This window comes from Ovis canadensis, chromosome 26 (genome assembly GCF_042477335.2).
Source record: "Ovis canadensis isolate MfBH-ARS-UI-01 breed Bighorn chromosome 26, ARS-UI_OviCan_v2, whole genome shotgun sequence".
Classification (NCBI taxonomy): domain Eukaryota; kingdom Metazoa; phylum Chordata; class Mammalia; order Artiodactyla; family Bovidae; genus Ovis; species Ovis canadensis.
The window spans coordinates 42,400,528-42,418,700 of NC_091270.1; the positions used below are offsets into that span (position 1 = coordinate 42,400,528).

Below are 18,173 nucleotides of genomic sequence, written 5' to 3' on the forward strand. Positions count from 1 at the left end.
GTATATTTATATATATTGTTTATTTTTCTATATGTAAAAATAAAATCAGGAAGTATGAACCCAGCAGCCTCATATTATGGCTGTCCTATAAGGTTCTGGATTATCTGGCTGAGAGTAAAAAAAAAAAAATCAACACTAAAAACATTAAGAATAGTTAATGCACAGGACATTGAACTTGGTAAGTCCTTAACAGATACTAAAATGAATGAATGAATGAACTGAAGATCAAACAAAGAAACCAAAACCAAAAAGCTTCCCCTACAACTAAAATGTCCATTCATACAGATCATAAGGGTGTGTATATTATGAACAACGTTAAGCCAAAACACTTAAAGATTATACAAAACAATAAATTCTAGGAAAAATTATTTTACTAAAGTTGTAAGAAGAAATTAACATAATGCATCATCCTATCACATTAAAATGAAGTTGAATCAGTCATTACAAATTGATTCTAAAGATAAAAATAATGATATTAACATATCATAAGCAAGCCAAGTATATCCAAGGATGCAAGAGAGATTTAATATGTATGTTTTATTTACTAATATAAACCTATTGAAGGAAGAAAAAAATCAAGTGATTATCTCAATAAATGAAATCAGCAATCAAATTCAAAATTCACTTATGATTTTAAAAAGTCTTAAGAAAGCATTCATTAACTTGATAAGTTATTTGCCAACAATTTACAGTAAATTGGTAAATATCCAATGCACTCCTTTTAAATTTAGAATAAAACAAGGATACCACTATCTCTGCTTCCTTTGAACAATGTCCTAGAGGTGCTCATAAGGGCAGAAGACAAGACATAAACAGTATAAAGAAATTAAAAAGCTGAAAGGGAAAGGAAAAGGGCTTGAGAACTTCCGGGAGTGAAAGAGAATGATTTTTGGCTTGTAAGAGAAAGATTAGACTCAAATAATTTGGAGGAGGCAATGGCAACCCACTCCAGTACTCTTGCCTGGAAAATCCCATGGATGGAGGAGCCTGGTGGGCTGCAGTCCATGGGGTCGCTAAGAGTCGGACACGACTGAGCGACGTCACTTTCACTTTCACTTTTTACTTCCATGCATTGGAGAAGGAAATGGCAACTCACTCCAGTGTTCTTGCCTGGAGAATCCCAGGGACGGGGGAGCCTGGTGGGCTGCCGTCTATGGGGTCGCACAGAGTCAGACACGACTGAAGCGACTTAGCAGCAGCAGCAGCAACAACACAGATTAAGAATGAATTTTACTTAAAACAGGTAAAAAATCACAGCGGTTCAATTTTTGGTTCTACCATTAATTAGATATGCTGTGTGCAGCAAAAGGTCTAACTTCTCTGAGCCTAATAGTATCCATACCTCACATGGTTGCAGAAGCTGGTACAAAGCAACTGCATACTGTGAACTGTTAACTGATAGCCTGAAGCCTATAGTATGGAACCAACTTACAGAGTTCATCAAGAAGCAGTATTGTGAAGAAGGTTCAAAGTCAAGTGATAATGGTTCTAATTCTCAATCTGCAATTAACCAACTTTATTTCCTCTAACAATTTTCTAGAAAACTTACTTTACTGAATACTTTGTAGTGCATGACTGTGCTGGGATTATGAATCCTAACAAACTTTTCAGAGGCAACTTAGTGGCAAAGGAATAAATTCCTTCTATGTCAAATAGTCTAAAGACAGGCCGTGTAAAGCTTTCTTAAAAGAACATTTGTGCTGAGTTTCCTAAGACTATCATTAAAAATTAAGGACTTGAGACCACTGGTTATGAATTATAGATTACTACACAGACCACCTGGAGAAGGCAATGGCACCCCACTCCAGTACTCTTGCCTGGAAAACCCATGGATGGAGGAGCCTGGTAGCTGCAGTCCATGGGGTCGCTAAGAGTCGGACACGACTGAGTGACTTCACTTTCACTTTTCACTTTCATGCATTGGAGAAGGAAATGGCAACCCACTCCAGTGTTCTTGCCTGGAGAATCCCAGGGATGGGGGAGCCTGGTGGGCTGCCGTCTATGGGGTCGCAAGAGTCGGACACGACTGAAGCGACTCAGCAGCAGCAGCAGCACACAGACCTCCAAAGTCTTCTACCTGATTACTATTCAAAAATCCTTAATCACATAACTTCATATTTCAATTGAATGACTTAGAGAGCCTTAGAGTTATTTATTTACTTGGCAGTGCTGGGTCTTAGTTGCAGCATGTGGGATCTAGTTCCCTGACCAGGGATCGAACCCAGGCCCACTGCATTGGGAGCTCAGAGTCTTAGCAACAGGACTACCAGGAAAGTCCCTAGAGTTTCTTAATAAGACTCAAGTGCTATCAATTAGGTTTCCTAGTATAAAGCAATTAAAGATGACTGTAATACATGAAGCATCCAGTTGGAAAGTTTTTTTCAGTTCTCTTTCAAACTTTCACATTAGCTTGCTAACTTACTTTTAACATCTCTAAAAGTTTACTAATCTCTTTTTAACGAAAAGAAACAATGTCTCAGTTTCAGGATCTTCTGGCAAATGACACTGTTTCATCTAATTTTTACAATTTTTTTTTGATTTTTATAAGTAATACTGATTTTCTACTTACTTTCCACCCCAAGTATACTTAAGTAAACAGTAGGTCTATTATGAAACATTAAAGACATTATTGTAATGGTGATATGCAGGTATAGCAAAGATCATCCCTTTTCCAGTAATCTCAAGAAAGAACATCTGATGAGTAAATAAATGATGAATAAATAGTCTTGGAACTTGAGTCACAAACACATACATTCCAAATTCTTCAGCAGAGTTCTAAATAGTTCAAAGTAAGAATTCTGATTATCTATACATGATAAACTACATACACATTTAATGAGATTAAGTCAAGAATCCCCCAGCTAGGACAATATGATGTTAAGATGAAATATGTTTTAGTCCAACTTTTCATTTTATAGATCAGGGGTTGGCAAACTAGAGCCTGTACATTCAATCCAGCCCACTACTAGTTTTTGTAGAGCTCACAGCTAAACAGTTAAAAAAAAAAAATCAAGGATAGTTATTTCATGTCACTTGAAAAATTATATGAAATTCAAATTTCAGGATCTGTAGGAAGTTTTACTGGAATATAGCCACTCTTACTGTCTATGGCTGCTTTCCTGCTAGAACAGCTGCTGCTGCTGCTAAGTCGCTTCAGTCGTGTCCAACTCTGTGCGACCCCATAGACGGCAGCCCACCAGGCTCCCCCGTCCCTGGGATTCTCCAGGCAAGGACACTGGAGTGGGTTGCCATTTCCTTCACCAACGCATGAAAGTGAAAAGTGAAAGTGAAGACGCTCAGTCATATCCGACTCTTAGCGACCCCATGGAACGCAGCCTACAAGGCTCCTCTGTCCATGGGATTGTCCAGGCAAGAGTACTGGAGCGGGGTGCCATTGCCTTCTCCGACTAGAACAGCAGGGTTGAGTAAATATGAGACCCTTGGCACACAAAGACTAAAATATTTACCATCTAGCCCTTTACAGAAAAACTTTGCCAACCCCTGTTGTAAATGAAACAACTAAGTATCAAAGAATCAGGATGATAATAACTAGACTTTATAACTTCCATTTTAGGGTTTTTTCTCCTACATTCCCATTGTTTCAATTATTTCTCCACTGTATCCTGAATTTCATTCCCACCCAGTTTGCTTCTCTGTATCTACCCCCATATTTAACCAGGTTCACACCTGATCAAGTAAAAAGCAAAACAGACAAAACCCGCCAGGGTCAGATTTGCCCCTCTCTCGATCACCATGGGGTCGCAAAGAGAGCGACTGATCTGAACTGAGATCACTTCCTACTTTCTCCGCAATCTACTTCTATTTGTACCTCCATTACTCTACCTAAACAGCAGTCTTCAGTCACCAGTGGTTTCCACATCAATCTCTCATTCACACAGAACGTTTCTGATTCACAGCTTACTTGGCCCCTCTACCTTTGAAACTGGTGACCAGTCTCTTCTTGAAATAAAAGCCTGATTTGAAATAATGCCCTGCCTTTTGTGACTTCATAATCCTGATTTTACAGCTACTGCTCAGGCATGTTTTCTTAGTCTCTTAGCAACTCACCTGTCTTTACCTGGCCTTTATTTTCTTTTAAGTTTTACTTGTATAAGATACATTTAAAAATATTCTCTTAAATTTTCTTTTAGTATTTTGCCAAACTAATCTTTGTAAATAATAAAAATAATACTCAGTGGTTTCAATTAGCATTTCTTTATTAGTGAGATTGAGTCATCCTGTTTATTCTTTGAATCACTTGTTCCAATCTTTTTCTCTTGTTTTTCAGCTAAAATGGTCTTTTAGTTAATGATTTGTACGGACTCTATATACACAGAAATTAACTTCTGTCATCAGTATTGCAGCATTTTTGTCTTTTAGTTTTGTTGACAGCATTTTCCTCCCATAGAAAAACTTTAATTTTTGTGTAGTCTAGGGATGAGATGGTTGCACTGTATCACAGACTTGATGGACATGAGTTTGAGCAAGTTCTGGGAGTTGGTGATGGACAGGGAAGCCTGGTCGCAAAGAATCAGATACGACTGAGTGACTGAACTGAACTGAACTTCTCAGTCTGTTAGTATACTGGATTTTTATATTATCAACAGAAGCATATGAGTTCCAGTTGCTCAATACCCTAACTGACATTCATATTGGCAAACTTTAATTCTTGTCAATATGATGCATATATCTCATTGTGGTTAGTTTGCGCTACTCTGGTTTTTGATGAGATCAGTCATCTCCTGGGAATATGTATTGGTCATTTGGTGAAAACCTTTGTGAAATGCCTGTTTAAGTTTTTTCTCACTTTTCTGTAAAGCTGTTTATTCTATTCAATGTATTTGTAAGAAAAGAGAGACTAACTTTTGACCAAGTATACTTGTTGCAAATAATTTCTCCCATGTTTTTAAAACTTGCTGTTACAGTTCTTTAAACAAAAAGATCTAATTTTAATGCAGTCAAAATTATAGATTTTCCTTTATATTGGTGCTTTTTCACTTTTGATCAACTTTAAGAAAGAAGTGCTAAAGATGGCTGAGTAAAAAGACCCTGGGCTCATCTCCTCTCACAAGCACACCAAAATAACAACTATCTGCAGAATAACCACTAATAAAAAAAGACTGGGACCTACCAGAAAAGATCTTCTACAGCTGAAGACTTAAAACATGGAACCACATCAAGACCACTAACATCATACTTAACAGTGAAAAGCTGAAAGCACTCCCTCTAAGATCAGGAACAAGACAAGAATGTCCACTCTTCCCATTTTTATTCAACACAGTTTTGGAAGTCCTAGCCACAGCAATCGTGTTTTAAAGAATTTATTCCAAGGCACTTTATGATTTTTAAATCACTACATGGTATACTATGGATTTTTCAAATTTACATTTTATTCACTGCTAATGTTTTAAACGGTGTTGACAATAATAACAGCACTTACTAGTGTTTTAGATACAGATTGATCCATCTAATTCTCATTATATCCCTACGAAATATGCTTTTTCTTTAATTAGAAAAAGAAGTCCAGGGAAGTTAAATTACCTTCCCCAAGACACAAAGCTAGAAAGTGGTGAATCTGGAATTCAAAGTCAGGCAGTCTGGCATCAGACTGAATGCACTCAACAACTAGGCAAACTGACGTTCAGTGAAACTGACGCCTGCATATTAACTATCCAGAAGCCTTGTTAGGCACCTGTTAGTTCTAATATTTTGACATACGTTTGCATTTTTCCATAATAAAAACAGAACTATAAGAGTGCTTGTTAAATGTGCATGAGTTATCCAAGAGAAACAGCTGCCTGTGGAGAACAGAACACTAGAAAATTTAGGAATGGGGAGGAGGGAGATTTATCAGTTTCTACCTTTATTATCTTTTAGATCTTATCTTTATTATCTTTTAAATGTATATCCTCTAAAAAACTGGAAGACTTCCTTCACTCTTAGTGAAGACTCCCTTCATTCCCTCCCTATAGATACAAAAAAATATATATCTAAGAATAAATTTTAAAATGGCCTGGGCTGATATGAAGACTTGTTAAAAGACTTCAGGGTTATAAAATCTTTGCTTAAAAGGAGAATATCCTCACACTTAATTTTTGAGAAGGAATACTTATTATATTGAATAGGCAAAAATCTTCTCATATTAAGCCTTTAAAGTTGATTCAGTCTTAAAGTGGATTCAACCTTGAAGGTGACAAAAATAATACTAATGGCTATATGGAAGAAAAAACAGAATGATCAAGGAAATTTCAAGAAATGATTGGAGGAGGAAAAATGGCACTGCTGCTGCTGCTGCTGCTGCTAAGTCACTTCAGTCATGTCCGACTCTGTGCGACCCCACAGACAGCAGCCCACCAGGCTCCGCCATCCCTGGGATTCTCCAGGCAAGAACACTGGAGTGGGCTGCCATTTCCTTCTCCAATGCATGAAAGTGAAAAGTGAAAGTGAAGTCACTCAGTCGTGTCCGACTCTTAGCGACCCCATGGACTGCAGCCCACCAGGCTCCTCCGTCCATGGGATTTTCCCAGGCAAGAGTACTGGAGTGGGTTGCCATTGCCTTCTCCAAAAAAACATGGCACTACTGAATATTAAAATTTAGTTAATAGTTACAGTAATTATAATTAGCTTGGTACACAACTACTCAATTAAATCCAGGTTCTACTAATAAGAAAGGGGATGATGAATAATAGGCAACTTGAAACTGTGCCACTGACTCAAAAATAAACAATGGACACTGTGGTCCGGTAAAAGTCCAAAAAATCCTATGACTTTGAAGATGTTAATGTTGCTATTTCAAATCAGTAGGGAATCTATGGTATTAATTATGTTAGCGGTTTCTAACTAAAATCTCTGAGAATCACTGCCCTAGAGAAGCTCTTGCATATATCTACCTAGAGGCAAGCAGAGGAACATTCAAAGCAGCACTGTCACTGAACAACTAAAATGTTTTATTGCCAACCAGCAGATAAACATGTTGCAGTATATATACCAGGAAATAACAACACATGGGTGAAAAGGAATGAACCACAGCCACATGAAACAAAACATCAAATCAAGTTACAAAGATTAAAGCATGATTCCAATTATCAATAGATAATTTCCATAATTGATTAAGTCAAGAAATACTACTAAACCCACACTATCTCTAAGTGTGGAGAAGAGCCAGGAGAGCACCTCTGAGAGTTGAAGCTGGTGGTCCCTAGGAAGTAAAACTAGCAACAGAAGAGACTGGGGCAAGGGACGACTGCTTTTCGGTATATACCTTCAGTCCTGTGACTTTGTAAATAATCATTAATTTGATTACAAGCAAAAGTTAAGAAGTGTCTATAGCTCATATTTTGATGAAAATACAGATGAATATATATACAAAACAGAAACAAGACTCACAGATAAAGCAAACTTGCGGTTACCAAAGGGGAGAGGGAAAGCGGGAGGGAAAGGAGAAGGGGAAATTAGGGGTATGGGATTCACAAACTACGACACAAGAAAAGGGAACAGCAAAGCACTCCAGCCCATCAACAGTATGGGGTATCAAGGCAAAAAGACAGGACACTGAAAAATGAACTCCCTAATATGCTACTGGAGGTACGTGCCCTATATGCTATTGGAGATCAGTGGAGAAACAACTCCAGAAAGAATGAAGAGACGGAGCCAAAGCGAAAACAACACGCAGATGTGGATGTGACTAGTGATGGAATTAAGTCCAACGCTGTAAAGAGCAATACTGCATAGAACCTGGAATGTTAGGTCCCGGAATTAAGGCAAATTGGAAGTGGTCAAACAGGAGATGGCAAAAGTGAACACTGACATTTTAGGAATCAGTGAACTAAAATGGACTGGAATGAGTGAATTTAACTTAGATGACCACTGTATCTACTACTGTGGGCAAGAATCCCTTAGAAGAAATGGAGTAGCCATCATAGTCAACAAAAGAGTACAAAATGCAACACAAGACTCCAAAATGCAGAACTTGGGTGCAGTCTCAAAAAGGACAGAATGATCTCTGTTCATCTCCAAGGCAAACCATTCAATATCACAGTAATCCAAGTCTATGCCCTGACCAGTAATGCTGAAGAAGCTGGAGTTGAACAGTTCTATGAAGACCTACAAGACCTTCCAGAACTAACACACAAAAAAGATGTCCTTATCATCATAGGGACTGGAATGCAAAAGTAGAGAGTCAAGAAATACCCAGAGTAACAGGCAAATTTGGCCTTGGAGTACAGAATGAAGCAGGGCAAAGGCTAACAGAGCTTTGCCAAGAGAATGCACTGGTCATAGCAAACATCCTCCTCCAAAAACACAAGAGAAGACTCTACACATGGCCATCAGCAGATGGCCAATACCAAAATCAGATTTATTATATTCTTTGCAGCTAAAGATGGAGAAGCTCTATACAGTCAGCAAAAACAAGACCGGGAGCTGACTGGCTCAGACCATGAACTCCTTATTGCCAAATTCAGACTTAAATTGAAGAAAGTAGGGAAAAACCACTAGACCATTCATGTAGGACCTAAATCAAATCCCTTATGATTATACAGTGGAAGTGAGAAATAGATTAAAGGAATTAGATCTGATAGACAGAGTGCCTGAAGAACTATGGACAGAGGTTCGTGATATTGTACAGGAGGAAGGGATCAAGACCATCCCCAAGAAAAAGAAATGCAAAAAGGCAAAATGATTGTCTGAGGAGGCTGTACAAATACCTATGAATAGAAGAGAAGTGAAGGCAAAGGAGAAAAGGAAAGATATAAGCATCTGAATACAGAGTTCCAAAGAATAGCAAGTAGATAAGAAAGCCTTCCTCAGCAATCAATGCAAAGAAATAGAGGAAAACAACAGAATGGGAAAGACTAGAGATCTCTTCAAGAAAATTAGAGATACCAAGGGAACATTTCATGCAAAGATGGGCTTGATAAAGGACAGAAATGGTAGGGACCTAACAGAAGCAGAAGGTATTAAGAAGAGGTGGCAAGAATACACAGAACTATATGAAAAAGATCTTCACAACCCAGATAATCACAATAGTGTGATCACCAACCTAGAGCCAGACATCCTGGAATGCGAAGTCAAGTAGGCCTTAGGAAGCATCACTATGAACAAAGCTAGTGGAGGTGATGGAATTCCAGCTTAGGTATTCAAATCCTAAAAGATGATGCTGTGAATGTGCTACACTCAATATGCCAGCAAATTTGGAAAACTCAGCAGTGGCCACAGGACTGAAAAGGTCCGTTTTCATTCCAATCCCAAAGAAAGGCAATGCTAAAGAATGCTCAAAATACCACACAATTGCTCTCATCTCACATGCTAGCAATGTAATACTCAAAATTCTCCAAGCCAGGCTTCAACAGTACATGAACCGTGAACTTCCAGATGTTCAAGCTGGATTTAGAAAAGGCAGAAGAACCAGAGATCAAATTGCCAACATCTGCTGGATCATCAAAAAAGCAAGAGAGTTCCAGAAAAAATATCTACTTCTGCTTTACTGACTATGCCAAACCACATAGACCACATGGAGTACAACAAACTGTGGGGAATTCTTAAAGAGATGAGAATACCAGACCAACTGACTTGCCTCTTGAGAAATCTGTATGCAGGTCAGGAAGCCACAGTTAGAACTGGACATGGAAGAACAGACTGGTTCCAAATAGGGAAAGGAGACATCAAGGGTGTATACTGTCACCCTGCTTATTTTACTTATATGCAGAGTACATCACGAGAAACACTGGGCTGGAAGAAGCACAAGCTGGAATCAAGATTGCCAGGAGAAATATCAATCACCTCAGATATGCAGATGACACCACCCTTATGGCAGAAAGTGAAGAACTAAAGAGCCTCTGGATGAAAGAGAAAGAGGAGAGCGAAAAAGTTGGCTTAAAGCTCAACATTCAGAAAACTAAGGTCATGGCATCCGGTCCCATCACTTCATGGGAAATAGATGGGCAAACAGTGGAAACAGTGACAGACTGTTTTCTTGGGTTGCACAATCACTGCAGATGGTGACTGCAGCCTTGAAAATTAAAGACGTTTGCTCCTTGGAAGAAAAGCTATGACCAACCTAGGTAGCATATTCAAAAGCAGAGACACTACTTAGATGACAAAGGTCCATCTACTCAAAGCTATGGTTTTCCCAGTAGTCATGTATGGATGTGAGAGTTGGACTATAAAGAAAGCTGAGTGCTGAAGAATTGATGCTTTTGAACTGTGGTGTTGGAGAAGACTCTTGAGAGTCCCTTGGACTGCAAGGAGATTCAACCAGTCCATCCTAAAGGAAATCAGTCCTGAATATTCATTGGAAGGACTGATGCTGAAGCTGAAACTCTAATACTTTGGCCACCGGATGCAAAGAGCTGACTCATCGGAAAAGACCCTGATGCTGGGAAAGACTGAAGCCAAGAGGAGAAGGGGATGACAGAGGATGAGATGGTTGGATGGCATCACCAACTCAATGGACATGAGTTTGTGTAAACTCTGGGAGTTGCCAATGGACAGGGAGGCCAGGCATGCTGCAGTCCATGGGGTTGCAAAGAGTTGAACACAACTGAGCAACTGAACTGAACTGACATATATAGATAAGCAACAAGGATATAATGTATAGGACAGGAAATGATACCCATTAACTTGTAATAACATATTATGGAATATAATCTGCAAAAATACTCAACCACTATGCTATAGACCTATGTACTATTGCTGTATACAATACTATAAATTACACTTCAATTGAAAAATAAGATATAAGGTTATGCCATTAAATATGGTGACAACTTTGATAAGAATCAGAGTATCTAGGAAGAACAGTATAACATCTTTCAGAAAGAAAAAGAGTATTCACTTTGATGGAAAAACATGAATTTCGGTATCATATGTCAAGGAGTTCTCACAGATCCAGGTAACATCCTGAGATTATGGGGGAAGGTTTGTTTTTGTTGTGATGGTGATTGTTACTGTCATATAAATGTTTATGTTCTTTTGGTATTTGGCTATATGCATCATTTAGTTTTTGGAATACACTTGACATTTTTTATAAGCAATGTTTGTCTTTTGGAATTGTCTAGTTCACTTAATGCTAAATATAAAGTAGTAATATTTTGTATATGAAAGAAAATTAAGGCTAAAAGAACAACAACTATAAGCTAGGATGTAAAAGAAAAGTGTTCACCGGTAAGTGCATTTATTTAACAAAATCTTGAAGAAACAGGGATTAGACAAAGAAGCCTGAACAAAGTTTAAATAAATCTTTTCTCACTACAATTTACCTGGAAAGGAACTCTTCTTGCCATATTCCTACCTGCCCACTATAAGAACTACACACAGTAACAGCTTTTCAATGTAAATGTGTGACTTTAAACTCAAGGTCTGGGTTGTCACGCAATTCTTCACTAAAAAGAATGCATGAGGAGACAGTCTGGGACACTTTAAGCAGGACTGGCTTGTTTCTATGAGATGGAAATACCATGGGTCACAATGTAAATTCAGCAAGGAAAAAAAAAAAACTGGCAGGTAATGTAACAAAAGTTAAACACTAATTATACCTTAGGTTACTGGAAATTTCCTTTTCACGGTCTACTTTTGTATTTTATTTTCTAACAATATTAAGTTCAGAGGGATAGAGTTAAGAATGTTCTATAGCCCTACATTACATAGAAGGATAAACATACTGATTTAACTTCAGACTTAAGTTACAAATGCATGTTTTAATTTCTAGGCTGTCAGGATAGAGGAATCTTTGGTTTGGGGCAGAGTCTCACTCACTGCTTTGTAAACAGTGTGACATCTACTTTTTCAAGGACTGCTGCCATTGTGCTGTGTTAATTCCCCTCTCTCCCAGTCTCCTGAGTAGCGTGTTTTCTTACAGAGTTCTTAACTTTTAACTCACTCTCCATTAAGTCTCATTTAAAATTAGAGAAAGCAAACAAACTTATAATAGAGAAAACTAACAAAAGACAAAAATTGTTTCTTTGTAAAAGCCAAAAAAAAAAAAATCTTAAAAATACTTCTGCTAAGGCTGAAGACACGAATTTACTACAATTCTTCTATGTATCCCTGTAAAAAAAATTTTTCCAGTTAGAAAAAAATGATTGGAAAATTCATGCAGAAGAACAAGTGCCTGAGAATAGCCAATATCCTTAACTGTTATTAAAATTTATTATGTTACTGTAAACAAAAAATAAAGTATTGGCTCAGGACATACATAAACAGCAGAATCAGAAGAGAATCCAGAAATAAATCTAAGTATCTATGAAAATTTAGGACTTCTCAGGTGGTGCTAGTGGTAAAGAACCCACCTGCCAATACAAGGAGACGTAAGAGACACAGGTTACATCCCTGGACTGGGAAGATTTGCTGGAGGAGGAAATGGCAACCCACTCCAGTATTTTTGCCATGGACAGGAAGCCTGGCGGGCAACAGTCCATAGGGTCGCAAAGAGTCAGACATGACTTAAGTGATTTAGCACATATGAAAATTTAATACATAAAGGTATCTTGCCAAATTGTTAAGAAAGAGATGGTTTATTTATTAAATAGTGCCAACACAAATGGTTATTTTTTTAAAAACAAGACTAGATCCCTGAGAACATAATATAAAAAATTCAAGTTGTTATGGTAGAATTAATTATGACATTCGAGCACTACTCGGCATTTCAGGGGAAAGGGAATCTACAATGTTAGAAAAATTATTAATGAAATGAGTGACTATGAACAAATCTAGCTTCAATAATGATTAAAAAATATGCCAAAAGATTAAAAATACAATGGTGAAAGGGACAGAGATGATGTGGAGCTAAGGGGACTAGGGCACAGATGAAATGGGAGGTATGGGAAAAAAGACTGTGGTTAAAAAGGTTAAGAGAGTGTGTGCAATTCCAGAACAGTGTCAGCTTCTGGTAATGAGTTCCCAAGTGGGGATGAAACATTACACTGAGGAGGCCAAGCGCAAAAGGATCCAGGCCCATGGAAAGGAAGAGGATGACGACAGAAAACCAGAAGGATACATTCCTTGTGATGTCACAATGAACAAATAGAACACTAAGAGGGAAAATAAGAATACTGGAGGATTTTTACAAGATTTCCAATACATCAGGTTGCACTGATCATTGGAGAGCAAAGGAATCTGGTCTATATGATGGGAAGGAAAAGTCTCAGATGAAAGAAATATATAATGTTAACATACAGATATGTTAAATATATAAGGTTAACACCTAATTTTATACAAACAGATTTTCAATAAATGTCTCTTGAATTGGGGAGAGGGGATTGGAGAGAAAGTCAAACAATACATTGGTTTCATGGGCTGGGAAGCTTGAAACCAAATTTTGTTGAAGGGCAGAGAATGCCTCTAAGCTGCTATCATTAAAAACCATCTGTTAAATAATCTCTTCTTTCACCTAAAGAAGGTTATGGACCTTTATTTGTCCATTAATATGGGCAGGATTGTACGTGCTAAGTCGCTTCAGTCATGCCCAACTCTTTGCAACCCTATGGACTGTAGCCCCCAGGCTCTTCTGTCCACAGGTCTTCAGGCAAGAAGACTGGAATGGATTGCCATGCCCTCTTCCAGGGGATCTTCCCAACCCAGGGACAGAACCCGCGTCTCTTGCACCTCCTGCATTTGCAGACAGGTGCTTTACCACTCACGCCACCTGGGCAGGAGCATCTGGCCGAAAATCAGATCATTTCTTCTTAATTCAAAATTCAACATCCATGAAACCATGATTACATGTCACATGTTTCAGTAGATATTTCTAGAGGTTGTTCAAAAGGTTTAATGTCCTTGGCCAGAGGAGCCCACCAGTGAGAAGAATGTCACCACAATCGGGGTCAAGCCCAGGAGCAAAGAAGGGGTGTGAAGGCCGGGAGTGTGCCTGAAAGCAGGGCACACCTGGTCGGAGTCCAGCCCCAGGTCCTCCTGGCAACAGAGGCGGCAGTGAAAAGACTTGGGCTCCTTGCCTAGGGTCTGTTTGTCACGAAGATCTCATGGTGGCTAGGCAGAAACTTGCTGTAGAAACCACTGACTGGGTAGTTTTGGGGGAGATCATGTCCTGAAAGCAGGCGGCCACGACTAACTCCCTGAAGTCCGGGGGTGGGACTCTCACCTCCAGGCAGACTCCTGTGCCTGAGAAGCCACCTGCCACTGACTAGGCTTACTGTAAGGCCAACGTGGCCAAGGCTGGCTTGGCAGACGACTTTGAGAAGCTTAAAGCCCTGAAGGTTCTGAACCAGAAAATAAATATACTGCCCAGGTGGACACTCAAGAAAAAGAAGATGTGAAAAACTGTGCTGAGTTTTTGTCCCTCTCAGAGACCAGGATCGAAGGACATGAGAAAGAGCTGGAGAAGATGAAGAACACTAATTCCATCTGATCAGACAACCACTGAGGATGTGAATGAAGTCTTCCCAGAAACCAAACTAGACAAGAAATATCCCTAGTGGCCTCTAAAGCCTATTGCAAATTTATAAACTTGGGTCTAGGAGAAAGCTCTGGCCCCTGGCCCTTGAATTATAAACTCTGGACATTACAAATAACTATATTCTGGCCAAAAAAAAAAAAAAAGGTTTAATGTCAACACCGTATGAACACATGTATTTAAAGAAAGCTCGATTTCACTGTAGTAACTTAGAAAGTTCTATTCTTAATTCTCTCTTGAGCTCTTCTTCAACCTGAGGTGTAGCAATGGCGACTTAGAGCTTGGGAGCAGAGCAGGGCATCTGGGGAGCCTGAATGCAGCATGTGCATCATACAGTTGTGTTTAGGTAAACTGTCCCTCAGTCTTATCCACAGAAGGTGTGCTAAGTCGCTCAGACGTATCCAACTCTGTGACCCTGTGCACCGTCGCCCACCAGGCGCCTCTGTCCATGGGATTCCCCAGGGAAGAATACTGGAGTGGGTTGCCGCGCCCTCCTCCAGGGGATCTTCCCAACCCAGGGCTTAAACCTGTGTCTCTAAATTCTCCTGCACTGGCAAGCAGGTTCTATACCACTAGCACCACACCTGGGAAGGTGGAAGTTATGGAATCAAAAATGTTTTCTATAACATCTCCATCCTCTTCATATAAAGTTAACCCCAAATTGGAAATAAAACAGCAAAGGAAGTTCAAAAATAGTTTTATTTTGCTTTTAATTTTCTTAAAAATGGCCATTAGGACTATCTTCTGATTTCTTTCCACTCATCATATTTGTCACTGCCAAATCTCAATCTTTCAGAAAGGCACCATGTGGAGATCATCAAATCCTTTTGGAGAACAGGGGCCATCTGTTGAGTCCTACTTCCCCAGAGGGCATTATTCTAAATCAAGACAAGCTTCAAACAACCACATAGTAATTCTAGTAGCTACCTGGACTCACTGGAGAAAATAACAAGGATGATTTAAAAAAAAAAAAAAAACCTCCCAAGAGAATAGCTCTGCTTGTTTGACCAGCTCTACTTGTTTGACTAGGTTTAAAAGATTTAGACAAACAGAATTGTGTACTTCTGAAATCAGTGCCCGTACCAGCCACTTCCCCAGGAAGCATGCTGTTATCAAAATTAAGTATCAGACATTAGAACACACTATATCTTTAAACTCCTAGAAATGTACAGTAAAACATTACCATCTTGAACTATTTAGAGAATAAAATCTTATTTCCTTGGAGTGACATTAATAAACATACTATAGAATGTTAACAGGTAAAAATCTGAGAGAAGCTCTCAGATTTGCTTTGAAGACTTTACCAGGGTTGAAAAAGCAATTTTTCCCCAATGCAAAAAAAGTCCAGAACTGATCACTGTGACCAGTTAAAATATGAGGAAAAAATCTAAATGCCAGCCCCAGTTACAGAAAGCTGAGGGTAACCTAGCTAGACAGCTCACACTCATGATTTAATCCAACTGCTCACTTTCCTTCTAAATCTTATGAAACTGGTTTGAAAAAGAATTTTTTTCATCAGTATTTATGATATAATATACAAGAGATCGAGGGCTTCCGTGATGGCTCAGTGGTAAACAATTCGCCTGCCAATGCAGGAAATGCAGGAGACGCGGGTTTGATCCCTGGGTTGGGAAGATCCCCTGGAGAAGGGAATGGCTAACCAGTCCGGTATTCCTGCCTGGAAAATCCCATGAACAAAGGAGCCTGGCGGGCTACAGTTCATACGGTGCAAAGAGTCAGACACAGCTGAGCAACTGAGCATGAAACGAGATCAACAGACAAGGATTTCTTGTCCCAATCCTGCCACTCACTATACATATCTGTTCCTATGCTTTACTGTCCTCATTTGTGCTTCAGGAAGGGTTAAGGCTGTATTATAAACTGTGCCTTTCTCTCTACCACTTAATTTCATCTTCTCTTTAGTTCCATATATATGCAAGAAATTGTACACTGTATGCAAGCCAAAGCCGTAAAAGTTTGATAGCTTCGTAAATTAAACATCCCTGATCCCTCCTCTAACTTTCAAGTAACTTAGAAAATCTATTTGCCTCGAGCACTTCTGTCTATAACTATGGCACTTTTTTAGTTTTTAAATGTCAACAGTTGGTTCAATTTCCATCATGTGAGACGTTTTGTTTTTAGAATCAACTAAATATCACTTAAAACCCATCTGATTAATATGTGGGTGATGAAATGTGGCAATACCATTTTTGATTAAAAATATGTAAAAATAGAAAAAATCTGGACACAAAAGAACTAAATTTCTTATTCTGCTTATGTTCTGATTCAAAAGACAGTTCCAAATCTTGAATACCACAAATCTTCTAAGTGATATTTGCATATTGACCTGACTTTCCAACTTATTAAAAAATGCAACATCTTTGCTAAATTAAAGTCACTTTTGTATGGGCCAGTCTTCTCCACTGGACTATAATTTACCCATTTTTCTATCTCCAGCACCAACCACAGTTCCTTACAAAATAAGTACCCAATAAATATTCACTGCAAAAGATAAATGCGTATATACTTTAACATATTCCAACTTCAGGTATCTTTTTTTATTGCCAATTATGTATATGAATTGTAAAGTAGAAGAGCTTACCCAAGTGGGTTCAAAAAAGTAGATACAGTATTATAAGTAACAGTAGTAGTGAAGCTGTTATTTTAAATACTTATCACTCTTCAATGGAATTTACCATCATATGGTTATGACTGAGACTCAGTTCATACATGAAAAATGACAAAGGAGTATCTACAAAAAAAGAAAGGCAGAAATATGTAGAGAATTACAGTCATTAACTCCTTCCAGACTCACCTCTTCATTGTCCTCTTCATTCACTGTTTTCCTGCTGGTCTCTGCTCGCCTTTCCCTCCTGTTTGGGGAGAAGGGGGGTTGATGTTCTGCATGTCTCAGTGTCTTCTCTCTTGCACCCTTGCAGTCTCTTCTCCTCCCTCGTTCGTCTTTCCCCACTAAGTCTCTCTCTCCCCTTCAGTACGTTCTCACCTGCTTTTCAGAATCAGCTCACCACCAGCCACCTAGGAGGGAAAACGACACTGCGACAACAGATGAGCTGGCCCTTGGATTTTTACAAACAGCACAAAACACTAAATAACATAGATAGTTTTATGTCACAGTTGTGGTTAACAGTCACTGTAAAAAGCTGTGATACACGCTGTGCTCTGTGTAGGTATTTTATATACAGTATCTCATGCAATTTCCACTGGCTGTAGTATTATTCCCATTTTCCTGCTGAAAAAACAGAGACTTGGAAAGTTAAAATACTTGCCTAAGGTTACCCAACTGTGAAGTTGGTTTTCAAGTCCAGGCTTGATGTCTGGATTCTAAACTACTACATTATCTCAACCAGTTCTTAAATTTCTTTCTAGAGCCATTTAAACCCTAATTTCAAGATAATACTATTTACGCCCTTACTATGAAATACCAACTTATGCTTAGATTTCAGGATACTACTACTGATTAAATGGTAGTAGCTACACGTCACTAATCCATACATTAGTATGGGTCCATGCTACATGTTCTCTAATGGGTTGCCATTCTCTTCTCCAGGGGATGTTCCCGATCCAGAGATTGAACCTGGGTCTCCTGTACTGCAAGCAGATTCTTTACCAACTGAGCCACCAGGGAAGCCCTCTCTAAGATACGATATCTTTTCATAGTGAAAACATCCAGCAAAATTTTTGACTAACTTTAAAATCTACATTTTTTTCTTTCAGCAAATTAAACATTCAAGAATATAAAAATGTA

At 38.7% G+C, this 18,173-nt stretch overlaps 1 protein-coding gene and 1 pseudogene across 1 annotated transcript in view; one reads left to right on the forward strand and one right to left on the reverse strand.

Moving 5' to 3' along the window:
• Positions 1–18,173, reverse strand: part of TEX15 (testis expressed 15, meiosis and synapsis associated) — a 78,481-nt gene that overhangs the window by 48,766 nt on the left and 11,542 nt on the right. The window contains exon 2 of the mRNA XM_069572846.1: positions 17,223–17,280. The gene's annotated coding sequence lies outside the window, so the exon portion shown is untranslated. The remainder of the gene's footprint in view (positions 1–17,222; positions 17,281–18,173) is intronic.
• On the forward strand, positions 13,977–14,459 carry LOC138430918 (ATP synthase subunit d, mitochondrial pseudogene; annotated as a pseudogene).